The following is a 12709-nucleotide window of genomic DNA, read 5'->3' as shown; positions in this document are numbered from 1 at the left end:
CAGGCTGCACCGCTTTCAACAGTGGCAGTTCACTGAATACTTGCGGGTCACCTGACAGTCATAAGACGGGCAATCACAGTTCTTTTATTCCAATTTTAATTTCTAATATTTAAAACCCTGAAGTCACACATCACATTTGACACAATTATTCATTGTGCAGTGAAAAGCTAAGAAAGAATTAAGGCAGCCACCGGGGTTCAGAAGACTGGGCTGAGAGCCAAGCAGAAGGCAGATGTGAATGCAGAGTCCCTGTAGGTGGTCAGATAAGATTGGAACCAGCTGAAGAACTCATTCAGGGCTCAGAGCTGTCCACGGGCAGACCCTTCTTTTGGTCAAGGAGGCAGTTTCCCAGTGTCAGTTTGGAGCGTCAGCTTGAAATGACCAGCTTCTTGATTTGCGTGGTCATCGCAGCCTGGAGAAATTGCTTTCTGCTAAAGTCTGAGGCTGGAGATTCAGAGGTTCATGGCTGTGCTGACTTTCCTGGGCAAGGCGTGAGCAGGTGTGGGGGTCAGGGTGCCACCCTATCAGTCTCTGGGTGTCCTTCCTTTCATGGGTCTTGAGTGAGGGGGCTGCCTCACTGGGTGGTTTGGTGTGTTTGGTAAGCTTGTGGACCTGGTTAGTCCAATTCGAGTTTGCTACACCCATGCATCCATGTGCTTTGGATTAGTCTCATGGATTCACAGTGGTCATTCTTATTAGCACAATTAGCTTATCCGTTTATGCCTTATGGTTATGCCAGGCAGATGGTAGTTGTTTACTTATACAAAGCAAGGTGTGGCGTCATTCCACCTCAACACTTAAACTCAAAATGGAGTAGCTCATGGCAAACTATTGCATCACAAAATGGAGAAACAAAGGGTCAGGCACAGCCTGAGAACTACCGTTCTGTACACTTGGAGAACTCAGAGCAGAGCAGAGCCTGCTCTCCACGTCAGTGGATTTTTGACAAAGACATCAAGATTATTTGATAAGGGAAAGAGTACTCTTTTTAATAAATGTGCTTGGAAGAACTGGATATCCACATGCCAAAAAATGAATTTGGATCCTTACCCCATACCATACAGAAAAATATTTCAGAATGGATCACAGACCCAATCATAAAAACCAAGACTGCCGAACTCTTAGAGGACATAGGCATGGATCTTCATGATTTGGAGTAGGTGATAGTTTCTTAGGTAAGACACCAAAAGCCTAGGTGACAGAAGAAAAAAATTTAGATAAACTAAACTTCATTAAAATTAATATCTGCACTTCAAAGGACACTATCAAAAAGGTGAAAAGATAACCCACAGAAAGGGAGCGGATATTTGCAAATCATATATCCAATCAGGGATTTGTATCTAGGAAATACAAAGAACTCTTATAACTCAATAATAAAAAATAAATTACCCAATTTAAAAATGTGCAAAGAGCCACGTGCAGTGGCACATGCCTATAATCCCACCAATTTGGGAGGCTGAGGCAGGAGGATCGAGAGTTGAAAGTCAGCCTCAGCAACTTAAGCGAGGCTCCAAGCAACTCATCAAGACCCTGTCTCTAAATAAAATATTAAAAAGGGCTGAGTGGTAAAGCACCCCTGGGTTTAATATCTGGTATGTATAAATTAATTAATTAATTAATTTTTAAAAATGAGCAAAGAGAATTATCCAAAGATAGGCAGATGGCCAATGGGCACATGAAAAGTTGCTCCAAGTCATTAGTCATCAAGAAAATGGAAATCAAAACCACAATGAAATACCACTTCACATAGCTAGGATGGCTAGGATCAAAAAGATATGGAAGATGGAGTGTGATATTACGAAATATGTATTTGGTCTTCATCCCAGTTTCCTGGCAAACAGCACCTAAAATTCTTGAACTCTTCCAAGTGGTAAATGTCTTTTTGTATGTCGATGAGTTGACTGATGGTTGGCAAGTGACAGAAGAATGTTCTTCCTGGAACTTCTAGATAGCTGAACTTGGAGCTTCCTCCCACATACCTGGCCCTGTGCACCTTTTCATTAAGTCCTTTGTAATATCTCTTAAAACAAACCAGTAAATGTGCTTCCCTGAGTTCTAAGAGTCAATCAACAAATTAATGGACTCTGAGGCAGGCTTGTGGAACCCTGATTTGTAGATGGTTGGTCGGAAGCACAGGTCAAATTACCCGGGGCTTGATCCTGGTGCCTGGTGGGGGCAGTCTTGGGGACTGAACCCACAACCTGTGGGATCTGATACTAGCTCCAGGTGGATAGTGTCCTAAGTGAATTGCATTAGATGAAACCCGGCTGGGGGCCACCTCAGAATTGTGCGCTTATGGGTGGGGAGAACTCCCACTCCTTTTGAGTCACAGAAGTCTCCTGTGTTGGCTGTTGCGTGAGAGCAGAGGGAGAACTGGTTTTCCTACAGAGGGAGAAACTGGAACTGCCTCTCACATAGTGCTGGGGAGAATGTGAAATGGCGCAGTTGTTTGGGAGAACAGTTGGTCAAGCCCTCAAAAGTTTAAACGTACAGTTACCCTGAGACCCAGCAAGCCTACTCCTGCGTACATGCCTAACAGACACCATACTGTGATTATGCAAAAGCTTGTATTCAAGTGTACAGGGCGGGGCTGGGGTTGTGGCTCAGCGGTGGAGCGCTTGCCTCGCACGTGTGAGGCCCTGGGTTCAATTCTCAGCACCGCATAGAAATAAATAAATAAATAAAACAAAGGTATTATGTCATCAACAACTAAATTTTTTTTCATATGCACAGGGCGATGTGGAGACAGGGGCCACAGAGGAACACAGTGCATATGTACCTGTGGGCCTGGACTGGTGCCTGCCAGTAGCTGCCGGGAGGCTTGGTGTGGGCCACCCGCCACCAGTGCGGGCTTTGCATAGGTGAGTCAGGGTGCCCTGCATGTGTTCCCTGAATAGCTGCAGTAGCTCATCTTCAGCATGGGGCGAAATGCTGGAGTCTGTACGCCTGAAGCCAAGCGGCATTCCTGCCCCTGCTGGTAACAAGTGCAGTGAGCTCCCTTCCTACCCTCAGGGGCCAGCCCCGGATCCTCCTGTCAGAGCTGTCCCTCCCTTCCTAAGTGGAAGCCCTGGTGAGAGCCTTCCCTGACTCAACTTCATTTCCACTGTCATCAGGTCAGTAGCTCCCCCATGTCCAGCATCAGTACCACACACACCAAAAATGTGGAAACAACCCAGTATCGATCGACTGATGAACGGATGAGTCCATGTGGTATCCATATAATGGAATCTTTTATTATTTGGCCATAAAACTGAATGACGTTCTGATGCACGCGACTACATGGAGGAAACTTGAAAAAACTAAGTCAAAAAGCCAGCTGTCAAAGTCCATTTTATTTGAAATGGTTGGCAGAGTAACACAATCCTAGACCTGGCGGGGGAAGAGGGAGCAACTGTTAATGACCATGGGTATAAAATGGAATATTACTCCACCATAAAGAATGATAAAATTATGGCATTTGCAGGCAAATGGATGAAATTGGAGAATATCATGCTAAGTGAGATAAGCCAATCTCAAAAAACCAAAGGGTGAATGATCTCGCTGATAAGCGGATGATGACATATAATGGGGGGTGGGAGGGGTTAGCGTTAGGGTTAGGGTTAGGGAGGGGGGCAAGAATGGAGGAAGGAAGGACTGTATAGAGGGAAAAGAGGGGTAAGTGGGGTGGGGGGGAAGGGAAAAAATGGCAGAATGAATCAAACAACATTGCCCTGTGTAAATTTATGATTACACGAATGGTATGCCTTTACTCCATGTACAGAGAATCAAAATGTATCCCATTTGTTTACAATAAAAAAAAAGAAAAGCAAAAAAAATGACCATGGGGTTTTCTTTCAGGGTTGACAAAATGCTCTAAATTTGATTCTGGTGATGATTGCACAACTCCGTGAATATACTGACAATGTTTTTGTTGGTTGGTTGGCTGGTACTGGGGATTGTATACTGACAACTTTTGAACTGTCTACTTTCCATTGGGAACTGTACATTATGTGTTTTATATCTCAATAAACCTTCTCAATCACACAGTTCAAGCGTACTACCCAAGCATGTTGTAGGAGGCGGGGGCCTCTCTGCATGACCTTTCCATTCAGTAAATGCTCCTTCATTCAAAAGCTGGATGTCGTGCCAACCACGTGCCTATGATGTGAGGGAGTTAAAGGGACCCAGACCTAGTCTGTTTGGAGAAGTAAACATGTACCCAAACCTCCAGCAGGGGAAGGACTGTGGGCACTTGTTATAGTAAAAACACAAAGGGCAACAAAAAATGATGAAAGGAAAAACCTAGTAACCACGTCTTGCTCCTTCCCTGGGGGCTCTGGGACTGAGTACCTGCTGTGGGCCGGCTAAGGCCCAGCCCCTGGTCGCTGGGCATCCTGGGGTTGTGGAGAGGTGCAGGTAGGCCCATGGTGCCCCAGGCTTCACGGCCAGCGTGAGGATGGGGTTCCCTGCAGCATGTGCGAGGGACGGGCGCTGGTCTGTCCACCCAGGATGGAAATGCTGTTGGAGAGCTTCGTCCTGCTTCGCCTTCTTTCCAGATTGTGCTCCTCGGACTCTGTGTGAGGTGCCTTCTGGGCCTGTCCACATGCACATGTGTACCGCACTGTGTGAGGTCCATGGCTTGGGAGGAGGTGACAGAGCTGCAGCCCAGTCTCTCCAGCTGGCTTTGTCCTGTTCTCGGGATTCTGACGAGGCTGAGGTGCAGGAGCCTGTACATCCCTGTGCTGCTGGCACTGTGGGAAGGAGACTGGAGAGGAGGGTGGAGAGGACTGTCACAGCCTGCCCTGCCCCAGCTTGCTTCCCATCATCCTTGGCCTCTTCCTCTGTCCCCAGGAGCTCTCCCAAACTGGGCTCCCAGGAAAGGTCCCGATATCCAGGCAGAGCTTTCCCACACGGGAAATCAGCCTCTTCCTGAGACTGAGTCCATGCTGAGGGTGCAGAGCTGTGAGGGCCAGTCCCTCTGGATCGGTTGTGTCCACTGAAGGCCTGGATATGGGAGCCACGCTGGGGTAGAGCAGGGGGCACCTTAAGCTCCATCTTTCGTTGGAGGAAGATTTGTAGCCCTAGTTAAAACAGTAGGAGAGGAAGGACAGCTTTCTAGGCAAAAGGAGAAGCGCCCTGAGGCTTTGTTATCAAACCAGAAAAACCTGCCTCTGTCTTTGCTAAACCTAACCTCCCTTTCCACTGAGGGGGTGATAAAACCCCAGTTTCTAGAGCAAAAAGCTCAGAAAGCAGCAAAAGGAAAGAAGTCTAACTTGCAAGAAAGCCCTGCAGCTGCTCAGTTCCCCTGACCCTCTAACTCCTGTGAGGAGCTGAGTGGCAGGATGCCCCCGCCTGACCCGGCTGTGACTCACTTCCTGCTGCCAACTTGTGACTGTCTGAAGGAAAACCGTGCAGCAGTGACCAGACCTCGTCTGCTCTTCCTCACCTTCAGCCCACGCCCTACCCTGATGCTGTCCCTCTGCAGGGGCGCCTGTACCCTCTTCTGCCCAGCTGGTGCCTGTCTCTCCTAGAGGAAGCCTCCTCCACCTGTCCAGTCTGCTACAAGCCACCGATACTTTACCCCTGCCTGATTCAGGTGAAAGGACTTGATCACAGGGGCTCAAGGTACCTGGGAGGAAGGGGCCCATACTGAGATTTCTGACATCCAGAAACACTGCCTTCAGGACTGGCAAGGACATAAAGCGCTGGCACTCCTGCTGGGCAGGAGCACCCAGGTGCACTGCCTGCCTCGCCCCCCATGCAGTCTTCAGAACGACTGTGGCCCGGGATGCCTCTAGATAGAACGGCTGCCCATTCCTACACCTGGTCTCTGAGGGCGTGGGCCTCATGCACCGAGGCTACGTGTTCTCTGGAAAGTCTGGCACGACAAGCACCTGGCTCTTTCAGCTTCTCCAGGAGGAGGCTTCTGTCTCATCGGGTGGTGGGGCGTCAGGGGCTCACATGCTGGAAAGCTGGAGATGCCAGGAGGTCATAAAAATAACAAATGGCCACTTGCAATAGGACCATCTCACACTGCGCCTTCCGCTACCTGCTTTCCGTGGCCACCCAGTCACCCAGTCTGTGCACAGTACTTAGGCCTCTATTTCCTCTCAGCCTCAGACTGCAGCAAAAGAGAGGCTGTCACACCTAGATACACCTTTCAAAAGACATTTGGGTGGGGTGAGGGCCAATGCCATGCCCTCAGCAAGAACCATTCAAACCAACTCCTTCCACTGGAGCTCATCAGAAAACAATGTCCCAGAATAGACAGTGCTGTCAGCTTCTTTCTGCTGACCACAGACTATTCTGGGCAGTATTTTGAAAATGAAACTGATTTATTAAAAGCCTGCCACAGGAGGCAACGGGCCCCATGTTGACTACTGCCATGCTGGCGGGAGAGTCCCGGGCTGTGACCCAAAGTCATGGGGTGAGTCCCAAGAGGTTGCAAAAGCCCTGAGCTCAGCTCTGTTGTCCCCACTGCCACATAACCCAGTCAAGACCCTTGGATCTCAGGTCCCCATCTATAAAACCAAGCTGGTGTTGGGTGTTCCCAACATTGAGTGGGGGGTCTACATGGAAAAGTCAGAGATTGATCAACCAGTGGAAGTTTACTCAGTGTCCTTAAGTGGTTGAAGCGATTCAAGAATCAATGTTTGGATTAAAACAAAGCAAAATAAACCTATCCTCCCTTTAACTCAATGAGGGCTGCCCCCAGATACATCGACCCTGCCTCTTGGGTGGGTAAGAACTCCTCGTTCTGGACATTTTTCATGCCTCTCTGAAGGAAGAGACCGGGTCTGATTCATCAGGTCGCTCGCCGTTCCCGGGTGAAAAAACGCTGGGAGAAAGCTAGGACCCGCTCCTGGCCCCGGCTGTCCGCCCCGGCGCCGAGTCCCGCGGAGGAGCCGCCAATGGTGTGCCGAGGAACTCCATGACCTCATCAGCAGACTCTCTCATTGGCTGGCGTCGCTGCACTGGGCCCGCCCATTCCATCCGAGCTGGGAAAGCTGCGCGAGCCCAGCCAGGTGGACGGAGGGCAGCTGGGTTCCGCATGCAGGCCTGCGGGTTTGAAGGCGGCTCGCCATCAGCGGGTGCCTTCGAGGGGGATGCTGCTTTCTGACAAAGAACGGAGTCTGCCTTGCAACCAGCCAAAGTGCTGGCTTCCCGCGCGGACCTGCGACGGCTGTGCTGTGGGGTAGAGCCGGCGCCTTCATCTTGCCCCTGCCTTTCTTTAATACCTGGCAGATCAGTTAACTTCCTACTTATTTTAATATTGTACTTAACGAGTGTTCTCCTGCTTCTCAGTGGGTGAATTTTTCTCGCTGGGCCTTACTGTGAGCTGCTAATCACCACCTCCTCACTTTTAACCTGGGAACTAATTGACTCCAGAGAAGGGATATGACTTTCACAAGGTCACCCAGCAGGTCCGTTACAGAGAGAAAAATCAAATCCACGTCTCAGACACACGTACACACAGTGTGCTGCTGAGAGCTCAGAATAGGAATTCTGCTGGGTGGGAGATCCCACCTAACAAGAATGGGTAACCTGGGTCTCCTCGCATCCTACCAGCTGTCACTCTGACAGGACAGAGCATGGGCAGGAGCCCAGGACAACCTAGACCAATGAGGAGACTGGCATATACCTCATCATCAACCAGTTGGTGAGCAGTGCTTGACCTAAACTTCCTTATCAGGTGAAGACCCCCCCACACCCAAAGAGCCACAAGGAATGAGACACCTTACTAGTCCCAGGGAAAGGTCCCTGTAATCAGCATTGTTTTAGTGTTGGGGGCATTCAGTATTGCGGGGGTACTTACACAATCAAAAGCTGTGTGCTTTGTGGGGTCATATATACCTCCATCAGAACTGTTTGGGACAGCAAATTGCAGGAAGAGTGACCAAGCTGTGGGGTTATTCTCATCAACAGGGTGATCTGGGGCTGGATGTGTGTGAACACTGAGACTCTATTTTGAGTCCAGGGTTTTTTAAGAACTCAGAACCACCCCGTTAAATGGTGAGAGCTGGTGAGAGCTGGTGAGAGGACTAGACCTGAAATCCCTTTTGGAGGCTTAGCTCAGGGGTTACCTCTTCCAGGAAGACTTCTGTCCTAGTGCTCCTCTTGAGTAACTGCAGATCTGTTGCGCACTTTGTTCCTTTCCCCTACCAGACCGGGAGTGACTTGAGGGATAGAGGCATACTCTGTACAATATTGTGTCTCCAGAGCCTAACATTGTCTCTTGTCCACAGGAGGTGATCAATAAATGTCCCACTGAACTATGGGAAGCTTGCATGCTAGTGGCCTTGTGCAGGGGAAGATCTTAAAATTCCTAACAGAAGCAGCTTCTGTGTCACCAAGACTCCTTTTAGTGGTCAAGTGTTTGGAGTGAAAACTTCAAAAATGTTTGCTAATACAACTTCCAAGGGACAACCTGGCCCCTGTTTCCCTGGTTCCTGATTTCTCTTTAAAACTCCAGATGTGTGAATCAACATCATTTGTGTGTTTTTGTGTGTGTGTGTGCGTGCGCACTTGTGCTGGGGATCAAACCCCAGGGTCTTGTGCATGACAACTACATACTCTACCATTGAGCCCTCCCCCCAAGCCCAGCTGTGTCATTCAGTCAAACCATTCCGTATATTATCTTCTGTGCCTGGGCTTCTAGGAAACTCAAATCAGTCTGAGTGCCCCTCTTAGGAGCACTCTCCTCCCTGTTGGCAGTACAACCTTCTCCCCCATGTCTGAATAGTTTTGACCTCTACTTTGATATTCCTTTACACTCACAGGTAGGTATTTGGTCATAATCTCACTCTTTGCCTTTAGCGGGGAAGGTAGACCAAGAAAGTGTCCCCAGGATGCTGAGTATGAGAAAAACAAAGCTTCCAGAATCAACTTGATTGTTATGGGATCCAAAGCCAAAGGGAGGTTGACATGAATGGAGATGAGAGATAAAACTCTACAGGCTGGTCCAGTCTCATCCTGGCGGTGGACACAGACTGTGACTTGTTGATATTCTCCCCCCTGGAAAGCTGGGCTCAGCAACAGGACAGGACGGCAACCTTCTTGAGGCTTTCTCCTCTCTGGTTACAAGTTTGCACCCACTAAGCACAAATGGTTTCAGCTTTGCATGTATCATGATGCTGGAAGCAGGGTCTCCTGGGTCTGGAAATGGGGGTGGTTTTCAGTGTACATGGGAGTTGGCGTGGGTTTCAAGTGGGAGTGCACACTGGTGTCTTGATAAAGCTGCAGGAAGGATAATTCAGGTGTGACATTGCCACAGCAGTGAATATGACACACCAGAGGAAAGGAGGGGCCACCATGTGCACCAACAGGGAAAATTCAATGAGCAAAAAAGCAAGCTGCAGACTTGACACCATTTTCAGAAAGTTCCAGAACAAGCAAAACCAAACAAGCATGTATGGGGTTCCACATGACATGCATTATTATAAGAGGTGTTAAGCACATTTAACGATAGAACAAAGCAAGGGTACCGTAACAAGCAATCCAGTTCTGGTGTAATCAGAAGTTTACCAATGTTCAGTTATTGTTTTGGTATATAGGAGCCTCTTAATTATACATGTTTCTGTATGCATCAAATATTACATAATTAAAATCCAGTCAAAGGCACAGTGACCTCATTACTCACGCCCCAGGCCTTCGAGCTCTGGTATGGTTTCCAGGCTCCCTGCGGGCAATGTGGCAGCACAGCCCAAAGCACCAGCTGCCAAGGGGTCACACCTCCCAGGGCAACAAAGTGTCTGCCTGGCTTTGGCAGTCAGATGACAGGGCTGCAGCCCCAGCAGGGCCAGGTGGAAGATGAAAAGAAGTTGCTCCCTCTGCTAGCACACGGAGGCCCCCATCTCTTCCTAGTTATGGGTTTTCAACTCCCGCTTAAGCCCAAAGCATCCACTTCAGTGAGTGGACTCCCGCTTCCCTTTGGGCGTTTCCCCTGGGATGCTCGGACCTGGAGGGCACCCATCCCATGCCTGCCCACGCCCTGCCTTCTACTCATTCAGACCAAATGTTCACTGAGCACTTACTGTGTGCCAGGCACCGTCCTCAAGGCTGGGGACACAGCAGTGGACAAAACCACACAAAAACCCTGCCCTCAGGGAGAGTCTGATCTAGTGTGTGTGGGGGTGGGGTGGGGGGAGACAATCTCTGCTGTATCCATACAGCGCAGAAGGGGACAAGAAGAAACCTATGGCATAGTAAGGGCATAGTGTCAGGGTACAGCGGGGAAGGAGTTTAGATGGGATGGTCAGGAAGGCCTGAGGACCTGGCCTTGGGGTAGTGACCTCAAGGAAGGGAGGAGCGACCATGTGGGTATCTGGCTGAAGAGCCTTCAGACCAGGCCAGGCCCAGGGAAGGGCAGAGGCCCTGTGTCTCCTTCCCATGAGCTCCCTCTACCCCAGCCCAGCCCACAAGCTCCCTCTACCTCTCTAGCCTCCCCCTCCCCCCTTACCTCTTCCCCTATCCTAGCTGGATCCAGGCTCTGGAGAGATGAGGTTTTGGGGGTCTGGGAGGTTTCTAGACCACATAGGCTACCCATTAGCACTGACCTTTGGTCTGGACCTACAGCCCATCTCCACTGCTCCTGGCGACCCATCCTTCCCCAACGATCTATCCTGAAGTCTCCTCTGTTTGGCTTCTTTCCTGCCAGGCAGTGCTGGGTTTCAGCACTGGATTTGGCCTCCAGGTTGGGATTTTTTACTTCCTTGTCAAACCTGTAATACCTGAATTCCTGAAGAAAAAGATGCTGGTTTAATTACTATTATTAGTATGAATGACTTCCTACTCCTGAATTTACCTGAGTACCACCTGCAGGTAATTACTACCTGGAAAACCGTTCTGGAAATCTCTCTTCACAGACCACTAGTGTCTCTCTAGGGTTGTTGTGGCAGCTGCGAGAGTAGCACCAGTGGCGGGCAAGGACCAAAACACGGCAGAGGTGGAAATCACCCCAGAGATGGCAGGGTTGAAGGTCCAGAAGGTTCTTTCTCTCTGTTGGGTCATACTGACAATGTTTGTCAGCTTCTGCTCCCAAGCCTATACCCAGCAACCTGGGCACTCAAGCAAATGGGTGTCAGCCCGCAGTGAGGTGGAAGCCTGGAATGTGGTCATAACTATAATGAAAAACTGGAGGCAGGCTACCTTTATAAAGAAAAGAGGCTTATTTAGCTTACGGTCCTGAAGATTCAAGAGCGTGACCCCCACATTAGCCTGGCTCTGGTGAGAACCTCATGTTTGACATGAGCATCTGTGAGAGGGAAAGATGGCCACACAGGAAGCCAGAGAGTTTCAGGGTGGGCTTCATCTGCGAACAGCTCCCTTTCTCACACTCACAAAAGCTCAGGGTACAGAGAGCTACCTTGATCCCTGCAGAAAACCACCCCACAATGACTTAAGAACTCCCACCAGCCTCTACCTCTTAAAGGCCTCCCCACCTCTCGGCACCACCAAACCAGGGATGAAGTTCTTGACACATGAGCCTGAGGCATGTACATTCAACCCATGTCCAAACCACAGCAAGTCACATATATTTGTTGTCTTAAATACTAAAGAAAGACGTCTGGAGGCTGATTCTAGACCTTGGAGCTCCCTGGCCTCATTTACTTATCATGCCAGGTCCTGCGCTAGGTAAGGGGGACAGAACTGCAGAATGGCCATTCCCTTTATTGCATCCCATCCGTGGCCCAGTCAGGGGCTGCTGCTTTAGCTGAGCAACAGAGAACGAGGTCAAATGCTAGGGCAGGCGACTTAGCGAGGGAGGAGAGGGGGACGCTGATGATCTACCTTGCACTGGGACAACCGAGGCAGTGTAAGCCTTGGTCCCTGGTGCCTGTCATCAGGAGTGCCGCCACAGAGGGAAACAGGCAGTGCTGTGGGCTCACACAGCAGATGTCAGACGGTGAAGGGCCTCTCAGTGACCTCTGACCTGAGAAGACTGCACAGGAATTTCTGTCCTGAGCCAGAGAAGAGAACATTCCAGGCAAACATCTGGAGAGTCGGACTTCTAAGCTGGAGTTGGGCGGGGAGCACTTCCCATGACATGCCTTCTCCATCCCTTCCCTTCCTTCTGGTGCTCTCTGGGTCGAGGCAAAGGGAGAGGATGCCAAAGGGTCCCTGCAGAAACTTGACCTTTCCACTTCCCTGTACCCTGGGCTGTCCCCAGTGTCTGAGGTCATCAGTGCAACTTCCAACATCTCAGAGGAACCGAAAGTTGCGCTGGTCACACTGGACAACATCTTCTGATCTTCCTGTCTCACATCCTGTTTCTATCAAGGTTCCCCACTGGAAACACATGGTCCGCAGTGTCCCTTCTTCATAAGCCCCAGGGCTGTGGATGGCATGAGAAAGGAACCTGTAGGTAGAGGGGATGGTGATGACCTCAGGCTTCCTCGGGAATGGAGGCAACAGCTTCATCCGCAGTTGCAGTATTTGGAGTTGAGAACCCTCACTTCCCTGGTCCAACCAGCACCATCTCTCTCGTGATCTGCTGGCAGTATTCTCGAGTCTGCAACCACAGGCATAACACTCTTCTATTAAACGCTCTACCTGGATGCCCCACCTCACCAGGGTGAAAGCCATAGTCTTTATAACAGCCCAAGGGCACAGGAACTGCAACTCCTCCCCCCACCTCCGAGCTCAGCTGCTGCTTCACTCCCTGTCCTTCTCTCCTCTCCACTCCAGATGTCAGATGGTGAGCAAGCCCTCCTGGCCTCTGCTGTTTCTC

General features: G+C 50.0%; 1 long non-coding RNA gene across 1 annotated transcript; it reads right to left on the bottom strand.

Moving 5' to 3' along the window:
• Positions 1-3762: 3762 nt before the first annotated feature.
• Positions 3763-12324, bottom strand: LOC124978007 (uncharacterized). Its single transcript, XR_007107306.1, has 3 exons — positions 10536-12324; positions 5803-5951; positions 3763-4744 (listed from the first exon to the last, which is right to left on the bottom strand). It is a non-coding gene; the product is annotated as an uncharacterized LOC124978007 (long non-coding RNA).
• Between the last annotated feature and the right edge of the window lie 385 nt (positions 12325-12709).

Source organism: Sciurus carolinensis, chromosome 2 (genome assembly GCF_902686445.1).
Source record: "Sciurus carolinensis chromosome 2, mSciCar1.2, whole genome shotgun sequence".
Lineage (NCBI taxonomy): Eukaryota > Metazoa > Chordata > Mammalia > Rodentia > Sciuridae > Sciurus > Sciurus carolinensis.
Note: the sequence above shows the minus strand (reverse complement) of the source record. Positions and strands in the feature narration are given on the sequence as shown.